Here is a 17,615-nt window from a genome sequence, read left to right as displayed (position 1 = left end):
CATACAAAATTTCCAGTATTAACTCTAATTTGCCCGCTGAGCACCTTCGACTCGTTGATGTTTTAATTTTTTTATAAGGAGTTTCGTGAACATAAAGAACATATTAAAATCGAATATTAGGTATCCCATCGGCCCGTATACGAGCAGGTATCATTTTTTAAGTTTAGTTGCTGTTGGTACACTTGTTTCTCGTTGTATTGTATGAAGAATTCCTTTCAATGCGGCTATATATAATTTGCATGTACAACGACTCGGGGCGGGTAATTTATGGCTAACTAAAGAACGTTAATTAGACTCTAACAAGCAGTTAGTGGAGTTACGACTCTGCAATAAAATTTCCGAGATTATTCCCTCCGCTACGGCAAGAAAAAAATTGAATTGGACGTCGTTGGAACGCGTAAACCGAAAAGGGAGACACACGATTTTAACAATAACTGGGAAATATGGTAATAAATACGCTTAAAGTTCTTTTTAATTTGCCTCGCCGGTCGTTTCTCATTATCCGTGTTCAATTCAATTCGCTATGAAATACGAGGCGACTACGAATCCTTTACAAAAATCTCAAACTGTGCCTCGTCTTGACACCAGAGTGTATTTAAATGCTAATTGTAAAGCTGGAACATTTCATTACTATTTATATTTATGAGAACAACTACTGCGCCACTGGAAGCTCATTACTATATTAATTGACGACAAGGTAAGTGATCAGGGTCTCGTATTTATCAGCCCAAAGCATGAAAAATTAGAGCACCTTTTACAATGAAATAAGATAAAGTGGAATTTTTGAGAAAGTATACATCTATGTTTGGACCAATTATTATTCAGCGACACACTAAAGATGTTGTATTCTTCGTACTTCTTCATCTTCTTCGGGAGGACGCCGGTTCGATTCCGGGTCCGTCTGCCTTGGTCCAAGTATTTATGTGGTTTCCTTGGATCACTTAGGTAAATGCTGGGGCAGTAATATTCCACAGATAATCTCTCATTCTCTTCTGTCTTCATTTCGTCCGTCTCAACCTTCTCACCCGAACCACCACCCACCCATTCCCACGATTCCTGAAAGCAGGCTGAAGAAGGCCTTCCGCCCTACCTTTCGGCGTAGTCCGGAGGGACTGCCCGCCCACCAGCATTACTGGCTGGTGGGAATGAAACACCCAAAAGTTTTTTTTTTTTTACTTCTTCATATTATAATAGGAAAACAGAAGAAAGTGGCCGGAAAAGTGTTTTCGCGAAACCTGCCCATGTAGGAACTGCCAGAAATGACAATGTGGTGAATTTTAGTCCAACATTGGGTTGCCCAAATTTGGCTGAACTCCGTATCTAAGGTTGGACCAAGTTTAGGCACACAATTGATCTACGAAAAATGGATATTTTTCTCTGTTCCAGATCTGGACCAAAGTTGACCATATTATCTTAGGCTGATTTATCATGGGACAGCTTTGAGTTAACTTACATTGACAGGGGACTTATTTTCTGTACTTAAATTCAAATGAAGTGATGTCTAAAATGATTAAATAAATATTCTGATCAATAGTTAATTAAAGAAATATTAATAGTACTGTTCAAATAATTTAGGAAAAGGAGAAATTATTTAACAATCTGAATCATATTATATTCTTTTATCAGCAAAGATTATTAAACCTGGTTTGAAAAATGATTAATAAATATTATCATCGATAATAATTAATAATAATATGTTAATCACTGGAGCTCCAGATCTTGTCGGCGGACAATCCAAGCGGTCAGCAAAGAGAAAAGATGAATTGTTATAAATATTTATCTTTAGGATTCAACGTTGGTCCTAGGTCGTATGGTAAGCCAGGCCCGATGTTATCATTCGGTAGTTCAACAATATCTGACCCAAAATTATAATTCAACTTTCTCCCGGAGCTCATGACTAGCAAGCCAATTTTGACCCACACCTAACTTAATCGTGTTTTCCTAGATGGGTACCCCAGTGAGGTACACGTAATATGTTTCGCACACGCTTCCACAAATGGTAACTTAATGTCCTAAGTACGCCCCTCATAATAACTTCATAAGCGAATCACGTCCGCTCCCTAACTGTGATTTATGCTAATTCATCTTGACTACAGTTGAAACAATTCTCGAGCATAGTCGGCATATCGTATTTTCTACATTGAAAAGAAATATATGGTTTTAATTGCATTTGTTAAAGTAACTAATTGGTTAGTCGTGTAGTGAACTTGACAATGTGCTCGGTGGGTGGTTCACTACTAGAGAAAGGAAGAGAGAGTCCGATAAAATTAAACAATTGCCTAAGGATAGGAAAAGGCAACGTCCTTGGAATGAGTGGTACGGCGTTAGAAGATTAATGGGCAGGGATTGCGATTTTAATTTGCTACGAAACACCATAATAGCTAAAAGGGGGTTCGTGCATACCGATGTGGATGTGGTCGTTCTGGCTCGGGGGATTGAAACTGTTCTTTTTGTTTTTCGGTTTCACGTTACATGAACTGCTCAAAATGCGGAAGTCTTGTCAGAAATGTTGCTATCAGAGAACACGCGTTTGTTCACGTTCTACAAATCTCAAGATTCCAGCCAACCAGCTAACCAACGGTATTGCGGTGTCCGCTGCTACAAGACTTTATTTTTACGGAATCCTGTTGGGATAAAAACTGGATTCTGAATGATTTTACTCGAAACATCCCTGTGTTTTAGTCTTGTGGATGTTACTATGATGAGCTTTTTCGATGTTTTTGATTTTTCTCACTCGTACAAAATTTTCACATGACATAATCAAATATGTCTTGTTTGGTTTTATCAATGCCTTTCGGCAAAGCCCAAACCAATTCTCATTGTGAGATTAAAAGACAACCTTAACTGACTATATCATAACCATCAAGAGGCGCGTAAGATATTAAAGAAATTATACTGACAAATTTTTGGGTGCTTCATTCCATATAAATGCGGGAAGTTCTCCTGAACTATGTCGGAGGGTATAGTGGAAGGCTCCCTTTAACCGCCTTTTAAGGAGGTGATTGAGGTGAGAAAGATGAGATGGACGAAATGAAGACAAAAGAGGGTGAAAAATTTTATCGGTGGAATTGGGATCCGTCAAATGAGAGGAGCCTAAAAACATGGCGCCGATTAGGGAAAATTTATCGTAGTTCCTATAGTGTACCGTGCAATTTCCAAGTTTTTAAATTACTATAAAATGATAAGTATTGACACAATATGTGATTCGGCTGACACAAAGCCTCGGAAAGGAAATTTCGTTGAAGGTGAGCGTGTTTTTAATGCTAATCACATTATAAAATTCGGAAATAACAAATCCGGAAGCTAGCCTTCAAATTCCGTCAAGTTTACTGCCTACTTTTTACAAACTTCGGATTTAAAAAGTGATTCACGTTATATAATTGGTGAGGTGATTCTGGGTGATTTAAGCAATATCATATCAATGACTTGCACGTGCAAAGCCGATTTAAGAGAACGTTGCAAACACATTATTGCAACTTTGTTGTATTGCAGCAGGTAGGTTCTTAACCTCAAAATACTTATATCGTATCATTAGAATTGTGTTAAATCAATTACACAGGAATAAATAATTTCTCACTTTATAATTTTAGTATGATTCTAGTTTTAAATATTAAGGTTATGGCTGATGGTAAATACTTGCTGAAATATAATCATGTGCATTAAAATGACGTGAACAAATTTTTATTCCGGAATTCACTTCTTTGATACCTACTGCTTTCATCCAAGCTTCTATTAGTTTACTTTTTTCTCTAATTTTCCGAATATATTTTTTACATATATAAAACGGTTAGTTTTTATTGGAAAGTAGTTAATGTAGGTGAAGAGTGAAGATCTATGTCTGAAGTGCTATTGCAGCTTTTCACTGAACATATTAACTTTTTATTTGATTTAACTTTAGAAGAAAACTTCGTCGACTCCATCATCAAAAAAATTTTTACTTTTTTAACGTGTTTTATTATTTTAATAAACAATTTTACAATTTGCGTGCACAGTTCCTATGTAAATTTTTCCCTCATTTGAGTTATAAATTTTGCCACCAGATGGTGTATGCCCATTTGACGGATCCCAATAGTACTGCCCTAGCTTTCGCCTGAGTGATCTAAGGAAACCACAGAAGAACTTGGACCAGGGCAAACGGACCCGGAATCGATCTAGTGTCCGAATATAAGCAACGATCTATTATAAAAGTCTAGGACATATCTCGCTATTTATTCCTAATCTGCAGAATTAAAGCTATGCTTCCTTGGGGGATATGCTGCCCCCCTGAAATTTTCCAGTTTAGGGCGTTTCTATCTTCCTTCCGCTTGATCGACTCCGATGTTTTTTTAAAATTATTATTTAAATTAAATTACGCACTTCATATTTAAGATATCGTGCGAAATTGATTGGAAACTTTCTCTCTACTCTTTCAATTTCAATTGACGAAGTAGAATGAGGACAGTTGTGTCCGAAAAGAGGTAGTCACTGCGGAACTCGATTGTGCACAAGGAAGGTAGGCAGGCATTGCAAATACTGTTGTCCAACTTAGTGTGACACTTGACCTTCCGATAGCGTAAGATGCAATATGGCAAACGCTTAAACGGGAAGCAGTATTTTACGATACAGTCGACCGCTTTGCCTGTTGCCATCCACTATACAGTTAACTTGATTGCTAAATAAATTTACGTACCTACTTCCATTTTTGAACGTGTATTTATCTTAAAATCATTTAACCAATAATAACTACTTGCTATAACTGTTACGAAGATACACTTCAGATGAGTTGCTTCAAAGGCTAATTAAAGAGGTAAAACGGCTAACGAACTTGTATGATTATATTACGTTTGAAAAATGAGGATTCGTTAAATACAGAAACATATACAGGCGTCACAATTCACCTTTACTTTGCAGGAAGTTCCCATTCTACTTCAATATTGATAAAAAAAAAATGGGGTGCTTCTTTACCACCAGCTACAAATGCTGGTGGTTGGGGAGTCCTTCCGGACTACGCTTCTTTTTAGAAAACATGGGAATGGGTAGGTGGTATTTGGGGTGAAAATGATGAGACGGACTAAATGAAGACAGAATTTACCCAGGTGGTCCAAGGAAACTACAGAAAAACTTTGACTAGAGCTAGCGTACCCGCAATTGAGCCGGTACCGGCGTCCTCCTGAATGGAATGCTCTAAAACTTGTAGGTTAATTGTTTTGTGCAGTCGTAAGATAAAAAATTATCCGGAGACCACTCGCTAGTTGCGTTACTGAACTACCGTTCTACTAGAATGTTTTAAATAAAACTAGTAGCGAAATTGAGTTGATGTGTTTAATGAGAATGTTTCTTACATACTAACTAACAAAATTAAATTTACTTAAAAACTAGAGAACAACTAAGAAAGGGGGTTGAGTCTAATCGAAAGATATTATGGTGATGGATATAGGAATTTCCGTCATATACAAGAGGGTGTTGAGTACAACCAGATATAGAAAAGTTCTAGAAACAGGTATCAAAGAGCTAACAATAAGCCAGGTATTAGTGTCAGAAAAACCTCATTTATACTACCAGGAATTATTGAATTTATCTCGTATATTTTGTCTGTATGACAATAAAATTATTCACAAAATATTGTAAAACCAAGTAATAAAAGAAAAGAATTTATGATCTAAAATGTTTGAAGAAATATTTGAAGTAGTGTTATAAAGTTGAATTTAACAAAGGAACAAAGAAATTTAGAAACTTGAAATGTAATGAAAGTAATTAACAATACTAAATCTCACTAAACGGAAAAGTTTTCGAATTAAAATAATTGTATAAAATATAGATAATTATTAGGACTAAACATTAATATTGATAAAATACTGAATGCGTATATACTTCTAGCCTCTTCTCCAAAACTTATTCTTATTGCGTTGTCACTAAATGCGGTTTTAAAATAAACGCTGAGTACGGTCCTTGTTCGAAGTCTGTTCTCTTAGTTTTTCCCAAATTGTTCTTTGCAGCTGTAGAGACCCTTTAAACATCGTTAAGTAACTCTTGGGTTGTAACTGTCGCAATTATCAGCTGATAATAATGGTGAAACGTATGTTTGCCCCTATCTAAAGCCGACATGAATGAAACTTTCGTCCAATATTTCTCGAATTTGGCAATGTTTAGTTCTCCACCCATGCATCTGCAGAGTTTTTATCGCACTACGTTGTTCAGTATTAGACACCTATGTTGCCAATTCACGCACAGGGCCGGCTTCAGATTGTAAATTATTGTGATTTTCTTAAAAAAAGTTTAGCCTTAGCCACACCGCTGAACACACCGTATGGTTGTTTATTGTATCTAGTTTACATCCCTAAAAAACTAAAGGCAGATCAAGATAAATTTTAATCAAGGAATACTGAATATTCGATTGGACCGCACCGTTTAGATCCCTTTCCAAGTGAGTAATTTCCACATTAACAGTAGCTTATAAGAAAAACTTGCCCATTTTAACTAACATTTTTCTATCCAGCGAAGGGTAGCGCTACTTTTATTGTGGCATTATTATTAACAATATCTGTCACCCCTTGTGCTAGTTCTAGATTAAAATGTCACCTCTTTAGTGAATTTACAACCCTTATACGGCGTAAACTAGCGTTTCTTTACTATTTCGCACTTGCATTGGTATCGTTTGGTAATTCATGGCTAAAGTTTTTATTTCCAAAATCATCAAAAACGCTCGAATTTACTCTCATTTATTTTAATATTCATTTATAACTTATATTTTTTAAACGGTAGGTATGCGTGTTGGGTAGGTTAGGTTAGGTTATGTTAGGTATGCGTGTTAGTACATCTTTTGTTCGCTAACCAAAATAAATACTTAATTGTTTAAGTCGCTTAATGGAAGGTCGTTGAAGTAATGCGACGCGTTGGCGCGTCCGTAATGCTTATTACTTATTACTTCTCTCTTTTGCTCGTTTAATTTATCTCCGTAATGGCAATCGCTTCCGTTCTATTATGTACCGTTGTTGAACTGAAACTGGTTAACGATTGTCCGACAGTTTCACAATAAATGTAACTTGTAGGTGAAAGATTGCAGTGCGAGAACAAATCTACGTGTCGTTATTTTTTCAATGTAAGTCGCTTGTTTCGGCTCATTCATGTAATTAAAATTTATTTACGACTTCGCCTTCGCATCGGTCCACATTAATTAGTCTCTGCAGTCAATTATGAAGTGTCAACTGAGCCCTAGCTGACAAAGAATTTTCCTTGTCTCAACTCAGTTGACTGGCTGAGTGTCCTTAATCATCAGCAACCGCTTCAATTTTCTGAGGAACTTAAGTGCAACCTGAATAAAGACCTTTCAACATTATATTTTAATATCGATGGTATATCTTGAAACAAAAATGAAGTAATTTAAGAAAAGGAAAGACCAAAGAGGTCAAAATCTGGTGTGCCACTCCATTACTGTTATTGGTCCTGCCTTTTTTGAAATCAATTCATACGATAGCTTTTTCATAATAAAATCTAACCAAACGTAACCTAACCTAACCCAATCCAAACATCACTTGAACATTTACACTCTTCTGACAAACCAAGTGTTGGTTCAGTGTGACATTCATGGTTTGTGAGCGATCGTCCAATACGTACTCACCGGTTTGAGCAAGTGTTTTAATTTGCTCACGATCTACAGCGGCATGCTGACAAATTGTGTGCTATCGCAGTATGAATTCCGTCGTCTTTATTATTGCATATGAGGTGGAAAATTTTCTGTTACACATAATACTTAACAATTGAGCAAGTGTTTTACTTTGCTCACAATCTACAGCGGCATGGTGACCAATTGTGTACTATCGCAGTATGACTTCCGTTGTCTTTAACATTGCATATGAGACACACAAAGTTCTATATTGAGCATGTTCTGTTACACATAATACTTAACAATTGAGCAAGTGTTTTACTTTGCTCACAATCTACAGCGGCATGGTGACAAATTGTGTGCTATCGCAGTACGAATTCCGTCATCTTTAACATTGCATATGAGGCGGACAAAGTTGTATTTTGAGCATGTTCTATTTCACATAATACCTAACAACTGAGCAAGTATTTTACTTTGCTAACGATCTACAGCGGCATGGTGACAAATTGTGTACTGTCGCACAATGGATTCCGTCGCCCTTAAATATACGTATGAGACATGGAAAGTTGAATTTTGAATATCTTCTGTCCCACATAATAAATAACAACTGAGCAAGTGTTTTACTTTGCTCACGGTCTGCTGCTGCATATTCACAAATACTGTTATAGAATGAATTTTGTAGATGTTTCAGCTAACAAACCATTTCTTGCACTTGACATTTAGTGACATTTGCACCCACGAATTTGAAATTATACATCCCTTATGTGAACCATCGCGAGCAGCCACTGCATAATGTTCTAAACCTTTCCAACAAATTAAGAGTTGTACCAGCGTATACAATACTCTCTGTTAGTCTCTGGTACAAATTCTCAGGTACACACATGTGTGGCCTTGCTAAAGACAAAAATAAAAAGTAGGCAGCTCTTCTGCACATCGCATATGCATTATTCATCGTTTTATTTGAGAGGTTTTATCCCTTTAAAGAACATTTTAATTGGCTTAGGCGTACCCATTTGAACACGTACGATTTATTGGTACATGAGAACAACTTGAGCTCACCATCCATTCAACTACCCGCTCGCCTAAAGGCATATTTCGATTTCTGTGCTTCAATCAAGAATTTATGCGTTTTTTTTTATCATGATTTTTGAATAAACAATAATGACGGATCATTAAAAGTCAAAACATATTTGACAAAAGTACGGTACGTATTATAATGTCGTTGTTTTTTCTTGCCGGATAACTCCTATTCTAACTCTTTATTATGAGATAATGTTCGCTTCCACGTAAAAAAATTCAATTTATTCGGTTTTGTCAATATTTCAAAATACCTTTCTTTATATTTTTTTGTTCCCAAAGGAGTGTCCAGAGTGTCTGCAACGACATATAGCCTAAAACTTCAATCTAATTTTGAAAGATGTCTTCACTAGTAGCATTCACAAATGCTAACAAATAATTTACCTCTTCAAAATACTGACAAATATAACCCTTCCAAATTTGGACTTTTTAACCTTTTGGCATTCCTCCATACAGTACCAAATGATTCCGTCAGAAGTCGTATCCTATCTATGACCCTATGACCGAATATTGACACGTCAAAAATTGGGAAATTTAAATCTGTTGGGTAGTAAAACAGAAAAATATACTTACAAAGTTAAAGTATCACAAACCGCAATCGTATTTTTTTAAAGTAAAACACTGGGTTATACTACTTTATTTGTTTGTAAAGAAATTGAACATAGTAACAGCGTATAGAATTTTGTCTTTTACAGTTATTGCATTGAATATTTATACTTGTTTAAGTCATTTAAGTTTTTACTTTTTGATGGATTTTTTGCTGAAGGGACTTCTAAAAACTTTCCGTGGTTTTCTCCTAATATTCCTTAATGAGTTTTCATCATTATAAGGTCGTCAGCCCTAAGACTGGTTGGAGACGCATCTCCACTCTTTCTTATCCTGAGCTAATCTTCGCATTTCCCTAAAACTAGAACAACTCACATCCTTAACTATTTGCCAACAGTAATCTAATCTAGGTCTACCTCTATCCTTCCTAACTCCTGTTTATGCCTCTAATATGTCTCTGACTAGACCTTCATGCCTGAGAAGGTGTCCTACCAACCTATCTCGCCTATTTCTTATTAACTTCCATAGAGTCCTCTGTTCTACTAATTCTTCCTAATACCTCTTCATTTCTAATCTTCTCTATCCACGGTATCCTTATCATTCGCCTGTAACACCACATTCCGAACGCTTCTAGCCTTTTCGTTTCCGTCGCGCCCACTGTCCATGTTTCGCACTCGTACAGCGTCGTGCTCCAAACATACACCTTTTTCGAATTTCTAAATTAACCGTTCGTGAACATAGAAGTGACTTCTTTTTGTTGAAGACGACTCCATCCTGCACTATCCTCTGCTTTATATCCCTACTATTCCTTCCGTCCTGACTTATCTGACTTCTTAGATACCTAAAATCGGCCACTGGGTTTTCTTATTTTGAAAATAGTCTGGTATGTGACTATAACAACAAGCATATATATATTACTTTTCTTACTTTACTTTTGTGTGCGCTAATGTTCTGTGCTGTATTCTTTTATTCATACGGGTATGTATTTTTGTACATATAGTAAAGTTGTCATCGTTATCGAGACATAACGTTTACTTTATGTATGAACACGTTTCAGTCTTTTCGTTCGTATGACATAAAAAGAATAAAAAATACGAGACCGACAACCGGTCGGTTTCGTCCACAGTTATCGGAAGACGTTCGCAAATTTGGGACACAAGGCCATTACAACTGCATATACACATGTACATATATTAAATGTATAATATATTTCACTTTATCGCTAACCGTCTGCCTTCGTGAACCAGCAACCCCATTTCGTCCTCAATGCCGTTAGGTGCACCTGCCGAATTGTGTTATGTTGTCTTTCGGCATACGAAGAACTCATGAATTTATACAATCAGTTTTTCAGGACAAACGTAAATATACCTATGTACCCATGTTGGTATATACCAAAAAATTACGTTATGCGACACAAAGGATTACGTCTGTTTCTAGATTTTCAAAANAACAGTACTGTAGATAAATAGATTAATTACCTAAGTTTAGTAATAATTTAATAGTGTTTTTAAGTTCAATAATAATTAGTGTAAATAAATAGTTCTCTTCTTAAAAGTTAATTTGTTAAACCCACGAACATTACTATATTTTCTATTGGTTTTTCATACCTATAATTGAACTCCAATATGAAGCTTGATCCAAATAGATTTTCGTAATTTCAACCTTTTTTATATACAAGGTGTCCGAAGAACACAAAATTTATCAAAGGTGTTTTTTTTAATGGAGCACCCTATATATTTTTACATTTTTGGATTCTATGATCAAAATAACAGGGAGTTTTCATTAAGGTTTGCCTCACATAAACCTTAAGGATTTTGAAATGTTTTGAATTTTGTGATAATGTGGTAACAAATTTTAAATTGTCAACGTGTATTACTGCTTTTAAAACCAAATTTACTTTGAAGCCTGTTAATTGATTATGTTTTGTATCGCTACTGTGAAAAATTGACTAACGTATGCAGGATATCCAAAAATTATGATTAATAAATACAAATTTTAAGCGACAATAACTTGTTTAATTTAAGTGGAACACCCTGTATTTTATGTCATCAGTGGTAAAATTCAATACTCTAGCGAATACCTTCCTATAGCTAACTGTTGACTTTTTATGAAGAATGCACATTTTCGGAACGCATAGCGATTTTAATAAATTTAATGTAATTTATCAAGTCAGCTATGTCATGTTGACAATTCAGAATTACATGGAACACAGTCGAGATAAACCAAAAACATTTGAATAACATCACTTAAGATTTATGGACTAGGTTTTAAAGGAAGAAAGCAAAAGATTGATGGAAATATAACAAATAATAATGCCACATAGCATTCATCAGTGATTTTCAAACGAAACCAACAGTTGCAAGATTTCTTTTTGTATGCTTGCATGTTTAGAAAAAATTGTCGTTAAAATGTTAAAAAAACCGCTATTTTTAAAAGATTTGTGCATTGTGTTTTAAGTGCAGAAATTCCCAAGAAAATCCATATCTAATGGCAAACGAAACGCTGTGCAGGAATTTAACTAATTTTGGTACCTGCCTACCTAATAACTAACGTAACCACAAAATATGTGATTCCTGAACGACGCCCAAAATAACAATTTAATTACTTATGTAAACGCTGTCGCAAATAAAGAATTTGTAAAAGTATGCGTGACATTTTCTTTTAGGTATTTCGGAACGGTTGAAGCATAATTTTGAAAGTTCTGACATTATTTACGTCACGTATGTCGCATCGATTTGAAGAGAGTGATTTTATAGCATACTTCAGCCACAGCGCGAGCAGTGTTTGTTCACGCAAACATGACAAAACTCTCCGTTATGTGCTTCGCTTCCGAAAACGCGGAGGAATTTCATCAAGTTTATTTTCTCTTGTATGAATGAGTAGCAGTAGTTTGTTGTTCGGATACGTCAAGCAAATATTATTCTCCCGGTTTAACGTGTGGCACAGGAGCCATTATTATTATCCTAAAAGCACTCTTGTAGAGGCTCTTTAACGCGCTGTTGGCTCTAGATTGCCCTAGAGGTAGACCCTTCCATCCGTGCAAGCTAGTTAAGTAATTATCATATGGGTATATATTCCGTGGCGTCAAAAACGATAAAAACACCCGTAATTTATGTAAGCGGTGTATGCAGGTCTCATTTTATTTGAAAACAGCACGTGTTGGCACATGCAGTCAGATTTACGACACAAAAAGTCAATATTCCATCTACGCCGTACGTTGTGGATCGCGATTTCTATCTAACTGGATCTCGTCAACACGCCGACAGAATATAGTCCAACTCTATCTGCTGTCTGCAGCGTTTTATGAAATACTACAAGCAGTGTAGCGAACGCCATCTGTAGACATTTTGTGTAATTCAGAAATGTTCGAGAAAGTCCATAAGGATATCGTTTTTATACCCCTACGTTCTTTGTAGTAATATATCAAACATTGTCTAATTCTATTTTAGAAAATATTTACTATCACTAACTGTTTGTTTATGTGCTTACTGGTTACTTGCTGTTCCAAATATTAGACCCTTTAAATTTACACCAAAACCTTATAGGCTTCTTGAAGTCTATAATACTTTCTCCGATGATCTTTTACCAGTTCCTTTTTGGACAATACTGATTCAAAAATTTTATCTGCTTTATTGAATGTCATTTGTTTGGTGAAACATATTAACCATAAAATTTGAAAAAAAAAACACTTGGTACGAGTACTAGTACTAGTCTTTGCGGAAAAACTACAAAATAGAACTTGTGAAAGAAACTAAGTGATTTTCTTCTTCATATTGTAGCAACCACGAGCGTGATTGTATGCGATCTGGCATACGTGTGTTTGAGCGGCTTATCGATTCGCCGACTAGCCGCGGGCGCTTTTCTTCATGTGCGCTGTATCTGTAAACGTGTGTGTCGTACGTGCGTTCCGGGAAAGCAATTAAACCGCTCAATAAAAACGAGACTTCTCTGAACGGCTGGAGAATGTTCCCGAAAGGAGGCAAGGGAGTATAAAAAGGAAGAGACGATCGCCGAAGTGGAGTAGAAATAAATTGACCGTTGCAGAAGTGAATCAAGAGATAAATTGACAGTGATAGAAGTGAAATAAATAGAACAGTGAATATTAACAGTAGTGTAAATAAATAAAGTTTAGTAATAATTTAATAGTGCTTTTAAGTTCAATAATAATTAGTGTAAATAAATAGTTCTCTTCTTAAAAGTTAATTTGTTAAACCCACGAACATTACTATATTTTCTATTGGTTTTTCATACCTATAATTGAACTCCAATATGAAGCTTGATCCAAATAGATTTTCGTAATTTCAACCTTTTTTATATGACAAAATTGGAAGCTGCCTGTAATAAATCTCACTGCATAGAACTAAAGCTCAATTTTTTAAAAATGAGCAAAGCAGCTGGCCCGGAATATTCGCCCGTTCTTTAGCTTTTGATACCATCTGAATAAACAGTTGGTGGTGGCTTACGAAATAAAAATAATACAGAGCTGCCTTTTTTACCATATCAGTTATGATCTTCATTCGTTAATTGCGTATTTTGTTTTTATGTTTCGTTCTCAGTTTTTATTCCGAAACCGCATTTGAACCCTAGGGTTTTTTTAATGCTTTTTCACGATGATTTTCGGGCATGGATACAGACAGATGAAACTGTTTTCATACATCATCCTGAGGACTGCATTTCGCTTCTCTCGCACTTCATTTCATTCTCTCAAGTAAAAGCACAATGTGCACTTTATTGGCTACTAACTGAACGGCTTCGCAACGGAACAGTTACATTCCAGGGCATCTGACTTTAATTTCCTCTTTTCCAATGACACTCGACACATAACACAGCGACTGACTTCGATTTGTTTCATAGTTGTGCTCTTGTGTGTGTGTATGATATGTGATATGTGCGAGTATGTGTGAGTGTGTGTGAGTGTGTAAAAGATCTTATGTCAGAACGGTACATGAGTGGTGTTAAATATATCGAGTTCACTTCTATTATTATCAACCAGCTGACGCATGACCCTGCACGAGCTAAAGGAGGTCTCTTATGCCAGACGGATGCATAATTGCCCTTTGCATTGTACATGGATTTTCCTTAACGTACCTCAAAATTGCCTACCCTATCAGTTTTTCCCAATTTCTTAGAGATCCATAAAAGAAATCCTTGTGGCCGAAAGGTCCCATCCCACAAGTAAGAACGAAAACCGTCAAAATTATTAATTTGTACAGTAAAAGCTCCTTATTCACGGTTTCCTTATTCGCGGGTGAAAAAATTGCAATCCAATGCCTGTATTCGCGGATGCAATCGGTAAACAGAAAAGGATTCGGTGTTATTTATTAAGGGGATTGACCGCAATAGGCCGCTCGTGGCTACTGTGAATTTTTCCGAAAATATGGATTTCTATTCTAAACATTGTGATTTAACGTTGCGAGATAAATATCTGATTTTTTGTATGGCAACAGACAAAGGTTCACACTAACTCGGCACGTTTTTAGTTTTCAATAATATGGTCATTAGTGGCTTTTACAAGTGCTTAAAGTTGATGCTTCTTATAGGACACGTATTTTCAATAGAAATTAAGAAATTAAAAAAAGGGCTTCGACAGGCTTTAGAACAAAGCTTTATCTATCTTACTACAAAATTTCAAACCTTTGTTCCAAACATTAAACTCATGAAATCTAGAACCGATAAGCATGTTTTTACTTTACGGCGCGTGTAGAACTGAAACCTTTTAATGTATCGGCATCTTTTGACTATGTACTGTTGGTACGTGCCGAGCAAGCTTTTATAAAGGATGCAACCGAGTGGACTAATTTGAAAATTCAAAACAAGAAAAAAATCACTAAATTTTTTAATTTCTTGCCTAAAGCTGACTATAACGATTAATTTTAATTGCGAATTTATCAATACATTGATTTTATTTTAAAACATATTGATTTTATTTCGGAACCTTAGAACGTATCACCTATGATTCCATACTAATTATCATTCCATATTTACTATTTCTGTATTCGCGGCATATTTATGGAACGTATACCACGCGAATAAAGAGCTTTTACTGTACTTCCATGAGGGATTAATAAAGTGAAACTTCTTTATCGACGGCAGGAAGGAAATTTACTAGAGTATAAAACCGAAAAGTGTAACGTCACGATGAGTCACAGCGTCACGCGTCACGCATCACGCGCACGTGTGACCCCTGTTGGATATGTTCAAAAGGAGTCGTTTTAATAAGTTTCAGAAGCTAACCTGTTAGTAGCAACCGATAATCCGAAAATTGCCATTTCGCTGTACTGTATATGTATTGCATATGAGTTTGTTTTTGTTTCTTTTGATTTGTGATTTCTCTCAGCAGTTTTGTATGCTTCAAGCTTAAAAGTTATAAACAAAACTAAACCAATATTCCACATCCGTCCGCTCTAAATAAAGTTGATTTTTTCTGGTGTTTAGTAATTAGTTAATGCAATAGTTTAGGCCAATTTTTTTTTTTTTTTTAGATACTACGATTAATATACAATCTAAAGAAGTTTCACTTCATACGCGTGTACACGCTCGCCCCTTTATTAAATTATTAAATTTCTTTGTCTTTATTATCCATTCCTTTAGTCACCACAAATAATAATTGTTCAAATATTGTTTACTACATTCATGTTTACAAAAGTAACTATATCGATGGTAACATAGTACCTATCTTGGAGATGATTATGCAGCGTTAAGTAGACAGTGAATGAATGAAGTGGCTTTATTCTGGAACACCCTGTGTACTTAGGTGTACACTTTTGTATGCCCAACATTATTTGTTAAGTAAATCTTATTAGCAATCAAGTCTTTAAAGAGCTGATGTAGCCTTGTCATGCAAATATTTTTTTAAGGAAGAGAGATGTTACTTTTCAAGGGTCCTTTTAACTGCCCGCCTTTTTTGGCCGTTGCATAAGTAGATGTTTTTCGTGCGTGGGTTTATCTGAAGATGCTACAAATGGATCTTCGAAATGTATTGTTGTTTCGTTAGAGATTAAAACTTCGCCTTCTCGGATGATATTTGCTGAACGGTCAGTTATCTCATAAATATGTATAATTCTCTCAACGTATTCTTGCAGAATTTGGATGAGAAACATAAAAAATATCTAGGTCAATAGCAAGCAGAAAGAAAAAAAAACAGCCGTTGCCTCTTGTTCGGCTAGTTGAATAAATATTACGTACGAGGTAAACCTAAGAAGATTCTTTCTTCTATTATTAAATTCTTTTTTGTTGTATAATATAAATGGTAACTGATTATCATACGTAACTGTAAACAATTGGAGAAAGGCCTGAAATCCGAGATGATCCGCAAACATGACAGATAAATAATTTCGTGACCGTTGCTCGTTGTTGTTTCCCGATGCGAACTACTTAAACGATCTCAGGTCGGTTATTCGACTAACGAATAACACCTGCTATTTGGCTCTTACTTCTTCAATACAAAGCCCTATTGTGTTGTTATTTTTGTGAAAGAAATTTGGGTCAGTTTATGCGAATGATAAACCACTTCAAGATCGCTGGTTACGGTTATTAGGCTATTTTTGACGACGCCGTTTCCGGATTCTAACCAACTTGACAAGAAAATTCGAACTAAATTGAAATAACTTAAGCGTAAATTTTAAACTACTTTTGATGTTGTACTTACTTTGTGAATGAGCAAACTTGTGTTCCTTTTTTGTCAAATTACGAATCCTGTAAAGAGAAAAGCACAAAATTACTTAATCGGTCACCAACAGTAATGATAGAACAATTGATGTAATTCTTCAAAATTTATACTTTTTCTTGCACAAATAGTTTCTGCTTGACATCTTATATATATAAAAGAAAGTCTTGTTAGTTACACTAATAATAACTCAAGAACAGCTAAACCGATTTGGCTGAAAATTGGTGAGGAGGTAGCTTACAACCAGGAGAAGAACATAGGATACATACTTTTTATTCCGTTCCCGTGGAGGGGAGGAGTGCTGAAGAGGAGTTGCAATGTTTAAATAGAACATATACTATTTGTCGTCAGATTTACTTGAAACTTGGTCTTAATGGCCTCTCATTTAATTTAAAAATCAACCAAAGGGGGGAGGGGTAAAAAGGTGTTGCAATTTTTGTTTGGGACATACTTTATTTGTGGTTGAATTTACTTGAAACTTGGTATATATGCTGTTTGATATTATTAATTAAATGAAAAGAGGTTGCAACGTTTCCATGGGGTATACTTTATTTGTACTAGGATTTAATCGAAGGTTGCTCATTGTGGAAATTAAGCAAATACGTGTTTTTGCAATTTTTAAAAATCAACCCTTAAGGATGAAATGTTGTTGCTACATTTGTATTTGAAATCTAAGATGGCAATATTACATAAAATTAAAACGTTGTCAGGGTGAATTGAGAGTTAAATGGTTTTATGGAGAAA

General features: G+C 35.5%; 1 protein-coding gene across 1 annotated transcript in view; it reads right to left on the bottom strand.

Moving 5' to 3' along the window:
- The window catches only part of LOC108741704, a 115,643-nt gene that overhangs the window by 32,252 nt on the left and 65,776 nt on the right, over nt 1-17,615 (bottom strand). The window contains exon 2 of the mRNA XM_018476596.1: nt 16,854-16,900. The gene's annotated coding sequence lies outside the window, so the exon portion shown is untranslated. The remainder of the gene's footprint in view (nt 1-16,853; nt 16,901-17,615) is intronic.

This window comes from Agrilus planipennis, unplaced genomic scaffold (assembly GCF_000699045.2).
Source record: "Agrilus planipennis isolate EAB-ADULT unplaced genomic scaffold, Apla_2.0 scaffold272, whole genome shotgun sequence".
Lineage (NCBI taxonomy): Eukaryota > Metazoa > Arthropoda > Insecta > Coleoptera > Buprestidae > Agrilus > Agrilus planipennis.
This window is presented reverse-complemented; position numbering and strand designations above follow the sequence as displayed.